This window comes from Pholis gunnellus (genome assembly GCF_910591455.1).
Source record: "Pholis gunnellus genome assembly, chromosome: 5".
In the NCBI taxonomy this organism is placed as follows: Eukaryota; Metazoa; Chordata; class Actinopteri; order Perciformes; family Pholidae; genus Pholis; species Pholis gunnellus.
The window spans coordinates 1,163,433-1,175,449 of record NC_136531.1 but is presented as its reverse complement, the minus strand read 5'-3'; the positions used below and the strand labels follow the sequence as shown (position 1 = coordinate 1,175,449).

The following is a 12,017-nucleotide window of genomic DNA, read 5'->3' as shown; positions in this document are numbered from 1 at the left end:
TTTTCCAAGAAACATTAGCGGCAGGCAGGCCGGAAATCAAGGAGGAGGGTGTGTGTGTGTGTGTGTGTGTGTGTGTGTGTGTGTGTGTGTGTGTGTGTGTGTGTGTGTGTGTGTGTGTGTGTGTGTGTGTGTGTGTGTGTGTGTGTGTGTGTGTGTGTGTGTGTGTGTGTGTGTGTGTGTGTGCAGAGAAAAGAGGGCTCGTTTTACTCGGGTCCCTCTCTGACTTTGTGTGTCTGTCGTTGCTGCTGAATGGTTCTGGAATGTGTTGGAAGCCTTTTGAACAATACACGGAGAGACAAAGTGCCCAAGTGTACTTCCTTGGTCCACTTTTTCCCTGAGACTCCTCATCGCTGAACACTTCAACGCTTCTTCCAAGTTCCTGGAAGATATTTTTGAAAACGGGGAACCAGCAGCACAACGCCTCCCCGTGTTGCTGCGGTCGTCTTGGCTGCGAACATGTTGTTGTTCCTCTTCGTTTGGAAACGACGGAAAGCATTTAGCATTCCACACGCGGAGCGATCGCATTAAGTCCCACAGCTGCAGCGATGTGTCACCGCCCATCGGAAAGTGCCGGGTGTTGCTAACCACAAGCGTTGCACTCAAACATAGAAATATGATTGTCTAAAGGGCCACTTCCCCCCCAATTAGGAAACACTTCCCTCTAGTGCTAGAATATCCCGTTGCACAGACTCTTTCAGAGATTCGTCGCCGCCCCTTTGACAACAGAGGTGAATGGAATTTCATTGATGGCGTTTATCAGCATTGGAAAAAATGTATGCTAAGCTAAGTTAGCCGATATCATACCTAGCATACAGACACACGAGTGGTATCAATAAGCTCAGCTGACTCCTGGTAAGAGAACTCCCAATCTGCTTGATCGGGATTGTTTCGGTCTCGTCGTACTCTGACTCAGATGAAACCCGATCGGTGCGGTGAAGTCGAGGAGCGAAGAGGAGAAATAACAGAAGCTGACCCCACGTTGGCAGGAAATGGTGTTTACGAAGGGTCCCGTCGCTCATTGTAGGAAGTCGATGGCGAACATGTGTTTTCAGGTCCTTGAGTCAGTCCAACGCCCTCGTGGCCAAAGTAAGAAGTGGGAGAACCTGAACACCAGCCGGCAGCTCTGAGATGACTCAATGTGGCTCAAAGGGAGGAAATCCCCCGCAGCCGAGTTCCATCCATCACGTGGTAAACAATCACACACGGGTGTCATGTTCAGGTGTCCACATACTCTATTCCACGTGGTGTGTGTGATTATTCCTTGTGTGTGTGTGTGTGTGTATGTGTGTGTGTGTGTGTGTGTGTGTGTGTGTGTGTGTGTGTGTGCGTTCTGCTTCGTAACTTGAGTCTTTACCTGCAACCTGAACTCAGCTGAGCGAGACGGAGGCAGAGAGCGAGACGATGGCGGCGTTAGAAAAATAAAAGGGCGGACGAAGGGGGGGGGGGGGGGAGAGAGGGAGGGACTGGTGATCACTGTCTCTATTGTTTGGTTTTATTTTTGCACTTTTTGCGTGAAGTTTTGCATCTTTCCTTCTGTTTTCATATTGTTTTTGGTGGAAGTTTGAGAAACAGACTTTTTTTCTGTGGCCCTCTGTTTTTCTATTTAACTTTGTTTTTTTTATTTGGAACCTCGTCCACCTGGCAGCTTGATATCTAATGTCTTTTTAAGGCGATGTGTGTGTGTGTGTGTGTGTGTGTGTGTGTGTGTGTGAGCACTGTCTCCTCTCCACACATCATTTACCTCCTTCGATGCCGTAAAGGAGACTTCACACTGTGGCGGCCATCTTGTTTGCTCTGTTATGTTGATGACATCATATTTTCATTTTAAACCTCAATCGCATCACGTTCCCACTTTGTTCACGAGGGTGGTTTTCTTTATTTGAATATTGTTTCTGTTTGGGTTTTGTTCATAACTCATTTTCCTATCTTCACACACACACACACACACACACACACACACACACACACACACACACACACACACACACACACACACAGACAGAGGCTGCACTGTGTGTGTGTGTGTGTGTGTGTGTGTGTGTGTGTGGTCGGGTTATGAACAGTCCTCCTACTGTAGCCGCTCTGTGTGATGCCGTCACTCTGAAGGAACCGGTTTGGGCCGGAGCCCTCGACCCGAGAGGAACTCGTCCTCTTGTGTTTCGTGCTCCGTGTCTGACGGCGAAATGCTTTTTATCGTGTGTTTCTTTTTGCTTCTTTCGTCTCTGATCCTGGTTCTTTGTTTGGTTTTTTGTGTTTTTCCTCCAAACTGAAAAAGAAAAAAACAAACAAAAACGACGATAATCTTTTGGAAAAAAAGCTTTTTTATTTAAGTTGCATGATGAAATGCAGATAGTACGTCTGTCTGTTAAACTATGAATTGCACCTTATTGGAGGGATGTGTTGTTGTTTTTTAATGCGTACATATATACATACATATATATATATATATGTATGTATATGTGTATATAAATGTGTGGATATGTATCTGTTTGTTTATTTTTATTTTTGATGAAAGATGTAACTGTTAGCTCGTCGGGCGATGTATTGTATGTTAAACAGGGTTCTGATTTGTTGTGTTTATTGTGTGTTGTTGTGTTGACGGCTTCATTTAGCAGCAACACAAAATAAGCCAGAAACTGGTGAACACGTAAAGAATCACTCAACAACAAAACAAACTCACTGGATAAAATGATCTACTTCACCACTTATTGTGTGAAAGTGAGAAACCTGCAGCCTGAAAACCCACAAACAGCGTGTTGTTTCTCCACAGACTCTCAGCAGAAACAGGTTTCCATTGTTCTGGTGTGACTTCCTGGTTTATTGGCCCTTGGCTTAAGCCCCGCCCCCCTCCCACTGCTACGCTGTCGGAGCTACGTCACCACGGAGCCCACACCGTCACGAACCGTAACTCCCCGAAGAAATATCATCTAATGTGTGTGTTTTATGAACGAGTGTCTCTATCGCACAACGTTTACTTATGACGAGCTCCAAATCCACCAAAACCGGCCTGAAACCGAGACACGCGCTAGAGGGGCGGGGCTTAGCGAAGGATTTGATAGCTGCTGCTTCGTTGAGCCTCGTCCACACACATACACACACACACACACACACACACACACACACACACACACACACACACACACACACACACACACACACACACACACTGGCTTGTCCTCACAGTGACCACTAGGAGGCGTCCTGCTTGTCCTCTCACATACACAAGCACCTTCCGTCCATCTTGTCCTTGAAAAAAAAGGACAAACAAACATAAGACAGCATGTTGTTTGGATACACACACACACACACACACACACACACACACACATACACACACACACACACACACACATCGGCAGATGACTGGCACCCGGTCTCATGTCCCCCCAGGGGCCAACAGTGCTGTCTGCAGCCAATTAACCAACAGGGCCGGTTGCCAGGTCCAAATCCGTCCAATCCTCCCGCCGCGTTGCCAGATCCAGCCCTCCATTCTTTACACAGACTTTGCTGTGATGAAAATAATAATAATACGGTTCACAATGTGAGAGAGGGAGATGAGGAAATGTGTGTTTCTGTTGGATGAAACCTAAACGAGACGATTAGTAGACGGGTTCTGTCTTTGCCCACCAATAGAGAAACCTGCCCCCCCGATGTAGCCTCGAACAACCCAGAACAGCGAGGAACTCATGTTTATACATCTGAGCTTATTACATATAGTGAGATTGAACAATAACACAACCTGTGTCCCCTGCCTCCCTCAGTCCACATGCACTGATAATGATTGTATACGGTCGCATAGTTTTATTTTTTATATCATCGTTTGTTTTTTTGGGGGGTTTTTTTGTGGGGGGTCATTTATTATTATTCTGCGCTTTTATTTTGAAATGTTTTAAAGGGTCTCCGTAATTGGTGTGTGAGAGAGTGTGTGTGTGTGTGTGTGTGTGTGTGTGTGTGTGTGTGTGTGTGTGTGTGTGTGTGTTGTTTAGTGGCTCGGTGTCCCAGAATGCATCAGCCCCCCGCCTGTGTTCATCATTGTGCCAGTGTGTTCAGGTGTTCCCTTGCCTCGACATCCAATCATCCAAATGGAGAGAGGAGGAGGAGGAGGAGGAGGAGGAGGAGGAGGAGGAGGAGGAGGAGGAGGAGGAGGAGGAGGAGGAGGAGGGCCTTTTCCCTCAGGGGGAAAAAAAAAGAAACACAAATGAGAAAAGAGACTTTTGAAAACCGGATATTTTTCTCCTCTGCGGGGTCACAAAGAAGAGTGTACATTTCTAAGTTAATTGAAAATGATGAATAAAAAACAACTCATTTGTTCTCTATATGAATGGCTGTATGTTAACCATGAACAAAAAGTGATGAGTTCTATGACAAAGACGTATAATAAATTAATTTTAAAATTTTATCCGAGCTGTGTCTTGTCCTGACTGCAGTACTTTACTGTGATTGTCTGTGTTGTGTCCTGACTGCAGTACTTTACTGTGATCGTCTGTGTTGTGTCCTGACTGCAGTACTTTACTGTGATCGTCTGTGTTGTGTCCTGACTACAGTACTTTACTGTGATCGTCTGTGTCTTGTCCTGACTACAGTACTTTACTGTGATTGTCTGTGTTGTGTCCTGACTGCAGTACTTTACTGTGATCGTCTGTGTCTTGTCCTGACTACAGTACTTTACTGTGATTGTCTGTGTCGTGTCCTGACTGCAGTACTTTACTGTGATCGTCTGTGTTGTGTCCTGACTGCAGTACTTTACTGTGATTGTCTGTGTTGTGTCCTGACTGCAGTACTTTACTGTGATTGTCTGTGTCGTGTCCTGACTGCAGTACTTTACTGTGATTGTCTGTGTCGTGTCCTGACTACAGTACTTTACTGTGATTGTCTGTGTCGTGTCCTGACTGCAGTACTTTACTGTGATCGTCTGTGTTGTGTCCTGACTGCAGTACTTTACTGTGATTGTCTGTGTTGTGTCCTGACTGCAGTACTATACTGTGATCGTCTGTGTTGTGTCCTGACTGCAGTACTTTACTGTGATTGTCTGTGTTGTGTCCTGACTGCAGTACTATACTGTGATTGTCTGTGCTGTGTCCTGACTGCAGTACTTTACTGTGATTGTCTGTGTTGTGTCCTGACTGCAGTACTTTACTGTGATCGTCTGTGTCGTGTCCTGACTGCAGTACTTTACTGTGATTGTCTGTGTCGTGTCCTGACTACAGTACTTTACTGTGATTGTCTGTGTTGTGTCCTGACTGCAGTACTTTACTGTGATCGTCTGTGTTGTGTCCTGACTGCAGTACTTTACTGTGATCGTCTGTGTCTTGTCCTGACTACAGTACTTTACTGTGATTGTCTGTGTCGTGTCCTGACTGCAGTACTTTACTGTGATCGTCTGTGTCGTGTCCTGACTGCAGTACTTTACTGTGATTGTCTGTGTTGTGTCCTGACTGCAGTACTTTACTGTGATTGTCTGTGTCGTGTCCTGACTGCAGTACTTTACTGTGATTGTCTGTGTCGTGTCCTGACTGCAGTACTTTACTGTGATTGTCTGTGTCGTGTCCTGACTACAGTACTTTACTGTGATTGTCTGTGTCGTGTCCTGACTGCAGTACTTTACTGTGATTGTCTGTGTCGTGTCCTGACTACAGTACTTTACTGTGATTGTCTGTGTTGTGTCCTGACTGCAGTACTTTACTGTGATTGTCTGTGTCGTGTCCTGACTACAGTACTTTACTGTGATCGTCGTGGTGTCACTAGAGGGCAGCACCGCTGCACACGTCACTCATTAGAGCTCGTTGGGACGCTTCACTGGTTCGCTGGTTCATCTATAACCAGCTCGCTGTTTAACAGTCAGGAGGTCCTTCATCAGGAGGACATTCTAAGACGTAAGTGTCATTTATTTATAAGTATATTATTATATTATATAAGGACCCCCCCATGTTGGTCTTGTTCAGACATGACAAATAATAACAAAAAAAATGTATCATAGAATAAATGAATTCATAATAATAACAATAAAATAACATTAAGAGTACAAAAAATACTCTTATGTATATATTTATTTATATATATTACGATCGTGATTGTGAATATTAAAAAAGAAGCGTCTTTCATTAAAAACTACATTCTACTAAAGCAGGGGTGGCCAACCAGTCAGAGACCAAGAGCCACATTTTTTACTGTGTTACCGCAAAGAGCCACATCATACACATGGGCACTCATGAACATCACCCTATCCCTTCCTCACACACACACATATCTTTGCTCAGCCAGATTTATTGTAAATGTCACACACCAATATGATAATGACAGAAATTGACTCCTAAGACCACAGGCCAGTCATTTTCAACAATGAACATTGTGTGCACTGTCTCACACAGACAAACTCTCAGTTCAACTAAGTCCACAAACAAAAATATAATAATTTACAATAGTGTTTTTCTTTTACTATGCATGTTACTTAGTGGGACTTCTGGCATTCCTTGCCTTGAACAATCCTCTTCAAATCTGGCTTGTATTCCGTTGTTGCCACTCGAAGCAATTCTTTCACATGGGTGTCAGTCAGAACAGATCGATGCTTTGATTTCACGTGTTTCACCGTAGAAAACACAGACTCGCAGACGTATGTTGACCCAAACATTGACAGTATCTTAAGCGCAGCCCGTTTGACATTGGGGTATTTTTTCATTGGCACACTTTTCCAGAACTCAATGGTCCCGTCCCTTAAAGGTTTGAGTTGGTCCTCCTCACAAAGATCGATCATCTCCAACTCAGCCGCATCCTCATCTGTGACTAGCGGGGCTTTCAAACAGTCCGTCTCGGCGTTAAATGGGTCGACGAGGAACGTAATCTGTGGCCGCACATGCGCGTTTGACGAAAATACCGTATTTAACTCAAGCGAAGCGAACACGCACATTAAAAAAACACAAATACAAACTTCGATATGAACGTATACGAGCCGCATGAAACCGGGCAAAGAGCCGCATGCGGCTCGGGAGCCGCGGGTTGGCCACCCCTGTACTAAAGCATCAACAACACGATGTTGATCTTTGTTCTGATGCGTAGTGGTGAATATTCAGGCTTAAAAATAAATCGCATATTTTTAAGATGAACGTGATTATTGCCGGCCTTCATGGCCTCATTACTGATGACTGTACATTCATACCGAGGATGTGACTCCTAAAACAAACCTGCACTCAAATAAAGAAGAAACCGTTTCTGTGGATACGGTCCATCAATCCAAAGATATAACAAAAGAAGAACATTAAAAACTACTGCAAACGGCTGCAGCAGTCCGTGTTTTGGAGACAAAAATGGACAAAAACTGAGAGCGACATTTGAGGCTGTGACACCAGTATGACACGTCCAGTGAGGAGGAGGAGGAGAGAGGAGGAGGAGGAGGAGGAGGAGGAAGAGGAGGAGAGAGGAGGAGGAAGAGGAGGAGGAGGAAGAGGAGGAGAGAGGAGGAGGAAGAGGAGGAGGAGGAGGGAGCCTGGGCCTGGTGTTCCGGTGTTTCGGTGTTCTGCAGTTTCTCTGCTGCTCCTTCACCTGCTCTTTGGAGTTTCTTAGTTTTCTGATGTTGCTTTAGTCTCACCTCATGCTTCGTGTTGGATCACTTTGACACTTTAAATATTCTGTTTCATTGCGGTTCATTTAAATGAAGCGTGTTTCTGCTCAGTAATGGTGAAAGACCAGCAGATGTCATGAAACGGATGAACTGGTGAATCTCTGTCCCTTTAAAGGTTTCTCATAAACCAGGATTTATACTAATAGACCAGCTGTTCTCAACCACTGGTCCATGGGCCACTGTTGGGCCTCAGAGCGTCATCTAGTGGACCGCAGAGGAACTGACCAACGGCTTCACATTCATTTAAAATAAAAAGCTTTTATGCTCATTTACAAAGTTCATTTTATATCTCAATGGCCTCAAGAATTCACATGAATAGATACAAATGTAGAATTAAAATGACCAGAACATCTCTACGCCGATCACAACAGATCATCATGTCAACACGAACGCGTTCTAACGTTCTAAGCTAACGTTCTGAGCTAACGTTCTGAGCTAACGTTCCCTCCGATGCACGGACACAAAACGGATCATTTATTTTTAAATAACAAAAGGTGAAAGTGTGAGACGACCTGAATACATTACCTGTGGATTCATAGCAGCAGTGACGGTGAGAGTGAGCAGAAGATCTGTATTTGTATCTATATAGATCTATATCTAGATCTATATAGATATAGATCTAGATATAGATCTAGATATAGATATAGATATAGATATAGATATAGATATAGATATATATAGATATAAATCTATATAGTTTTTGTCATGTTGTGTTTTTTCCTCATTTATTTGCATCACGATCCAAACTGAACCTCAGCTTCAGTGAATTCAGGACGTTTGAGGCTCCTGATCACAGAGCTTCTCTTTCGTTCCTCCGTCAGTCGTCACCGATCATCTTTGAACCCTCAATGATGCTCGAGCAGTTTTACCAAATGAACCCAAAGACACACTCACACACGTGAAACCAACATGAAGTCAGTGAACGGTGATTTAATCACAACGAGCTGTTCTAAACATTACACACTCGGGTATTAAACGCCGTTCGTGTGCATTCAGGTTCTCAAAAAGTAACACGATGTGATTCAACGAGCTCGTGACCAGAGCTGGATTCACACACACACGTTCACCCGACTTCACACCGACTGTCACACTGGGAACTTGACTCTGTTATATAACGACATTCATCATTACTCAGATGAGCGCGTCCTGATTACCTGCTTCGTCTAATTAGTGTGTCGACGACGGAGCGACAGGACGAGTTCAGGGAGGTTTTGGTCAAATGAAGGGATGGTCTGCAGAGTTCCAGAGGTTTATATCGTCAAAACATTACCCAGAATCCTTCTGGTTTAAGTTCCAGCACCTGGTCAGAGGTGTGTAGTCCTCACTCAGCTGTTCCTTTGTTGCTGTGAGGTTTCCAGTGCTTTCATATAAAGCTTCTCATGCACACACTCAGAGCTGCTCCTGTTATTTAAAGCCTGTTTAGCTCATCATGAAGTATTCAGCGCGGTTGCTTCTGCTCGCAGCAAGTTGCTCCGCGGGTACCACTTGAATAATTGCAGAAAGCAACAGAGGTGCATATTTAACATCTGAGTCATAACTTAGAGAGTCTGTTTCAGTCGATATTTAGTCAAGTCACGTATTGTTAATCCGTCCTCGTGAGCTCTGCATCACTTCTGTCCCCTCTAGTCTTCACGCACCAGTTGGTTTCCAGTCGACAGCGAACAGTGAAGCTCATCCCGTCGCCTGGTAATATCCTCTTTGTGTTGTTCCTAATTGTTGATGACTCGCGCCGCCGTCTCCAGCGCATAATGACCGTTCAATTAAAAAGCTTTTCTCCAGAATGACGGGGAACCCTGAGCGATGTACGGGGAACAGAGAGCGGAAATGAAATGGGACGTGGTTCACAAATTGAATTATAAAAGGAGGAAACAAGGAAACAGCGGGGAGGACGATGTGCTGTCTGGGAGATCAGAGAGGAGCAGCGTGGAGCATTCTGCTAAAATACAGCAACACGATGTGTGAGAGGACGCAGTGATGCTGTGAGTATGAACACCATGTAATCACAAGAAGATAATGAACTATCCAAAGGGTCGTGACTCCAAATGTTAGCATTGATATCTGTTTTATTTTAAAGTTACTACGAAGAACTTTCATTGTGTTGGTTCTGTTGGTCCCTGTGGACTAAAGCTGTAGAGTCTCTGAGCTCCAGAGTCTCTTTAGTAAAGCTCTCATGTTACTGCAGCAGGTCTGACAGTCTGCTCCTCTCAGTCCTGGTTCTGGTTCTCCCGTTGCCTCCCTTCCCTCCAGCGGGTCCAGCACTACGTCCTGGGTCTCCAGCAGAGAGGAGAAGCTCTGCTCCTGGAGGAGGAGGAGGAGGAGGAGGAGGAGGAGGAGGAGGAGGAGGAGGAGGAGGAGGAGCAGGAGATGCTGCTGCTGCCGGGAGCTGAGCGCTCCTCGTCCCTCTGGAGCTCCGACTGCAGGTCCAAGGCTGCAGGTGAAGCCGGATCTAGGTGGACCGGTCTCTGCTGGAGGATCTTGGTCCGTCCACGGTGGACCGGTCTCTGCTGGAGTCTGAGCTGAAGGAGGTTCTGGTGAACCTGCATGATTTCAGAATACGACCCGGAGGCTCCGATGACGAGCATCAAGAATAACTCTATAGAAACAGACCATCTTCTCTCTGATGGTCTCTTTACTGATGGAGGTCTGATAGAGGACCAGGACTACACTGAGACTGGTTCATATAGAGGACCAGGACTACACTGAGACTGGTTCAGGACCAGATGAAAGTTCCTCACTGTGACTTTAAAAACTCTCCAGCTTCATGAAATGATGAAATGTCACTAAGATGCTTTGTAGAAACGTCTCTCGTGTGCTCACACGTATCTCAAAGTAATCATCTGAACTAATGGACGGGACGGCCAGCAGCTCAGCTGCTGACTGATGAATGCGCTTCACATTTGTTGTAATGAAAGCTGCTTTCATCAAACCGTACCTGAGAATCTCCTCTTCAGACGGGCTCGGTTGGGTTCGTGCTTCCGCACCAGGAGTTTGATTGACAGCTTTCACACAAACCAAGTTCAGTTTGACTTTAGTTTACGATCAGATTGAACAGAAATGTCGCCCGAAAAAAAAAATGAAAATGCGTCCGGTGAGCGCCGGAGGCCTCGTGTGTGTCAGCATCAATGGAAATAACTCGTGAGTAAACTTCCTGCAGACGGAAAACTGCAGATAGCTGCTGCAGAGCGAGAAGAGATTACAGAAGGCCTCAGGCTCAACGGATGGGTATTGCTCCTGTATTGCATGGTGCTGTGTGTGTGTGTGTGTGTGTGTGTGTGTGTGTGTGTGTGTGTGTGTATGTGTGGTTGTGTGCGTGCGTGTGTGTGTGTGTGTGTTTGTGTGTGTGTGTGTGTGTGTGTGTGTGTGTGTGGGGCTTCTCAGAAAGGCTCAGGGTGGGGTCAGACTAACTAGGCCAAACTACTCTGTAATTTACAACCCACCCAAAAAATAGAGCCAAACAGACAGTTTGTGTTTTAGTGTGTGTGTGTGTGTGTGTGTGAGTACCTGCCGGCTTGTCTGTGTGTGTGTAGCATGTATATATATATACAGTATATATGTGTGTGTGTGTGTTCTTGTTTATTGCAGATGGAGGCCGACCGGAGGTCAGACGGACGGAGGCGAAGTTGATCTGGATAAGAGAGGAAGTGTGAAAGTCCTTATTAGAAGCTTATAACGTCCACATCGAGTGAGAAATGCTCCACAGTTAAACAATGTTGTTCAACACGTGGCTCCCACTGACGCGGCTAAAGCAGCGTCGTAGTTTGTGAGTGAGAACGGGTTGAAAACATTCTGTAAAACGTTCTTCTTGGATCTTCTTCAGAGCAGATGTTCTGACTTTAGGGTCCAAAAGCACCAACGTATCTTCATCCAGCGGCTCGTCTGATATCCTGGCAAAATGTACTTCTAAATGTTCCCGCGAAAAGTCCAACAATACATTTAAATTTACAGCTCGGAACATGTAAATAGTCTTTTCAAAATAAACGTACTTTTTGTACAAAAATTGCACATGAGACACAGAATGAAAAGCCTCCGATTGACCGATTGATTGTATTGAATGGACGAGGAAGAGGCAGCGAGGCGGTGGTTGAAACCAGCGATGATGAAGTGGACCAGCAGCAGAGCATCAAATCTGTTCACCGTCAAGGGTTTGAGTTTGAGTCACATCGCTGACATCAGAGTTGCTTTACTGTTACATCAGATTCTTCAAGTTGCCTGTTGCAGATTCCAGATCCCTCCGGGCCGGATGCCCATGTCCTCAGTGACGGCGCATCGAGAGGAGAATGGAGGAATAACCTGCAGTCAAGCAGGTTGATTAGCGGGTGAAAAGTCGTCTTCAATCAAGTCACACATTGAGCGCTCGTCCCCATTTTTATGAACAGCATCATCATCATCATCTCTAGAGCTA

The 12,017-nt window shown here is 45.3% G+C and overlaps 1 protein-coding gene across 1 annotated transcript in view; it reads left to right on the top strand.

Moving 5' to 3' along the window:
- tab1 (TGF-beta activated kinase 1/MAP3K7 binding protein 1) overlaps positions 1-12,017 on the top strand; it is an 80,707-nt gene that overhangs the window by 61,783 nt on the left and 6,907 nt on the right. The gene's annotated exons all lie outside the window — the stretch shown is intronic.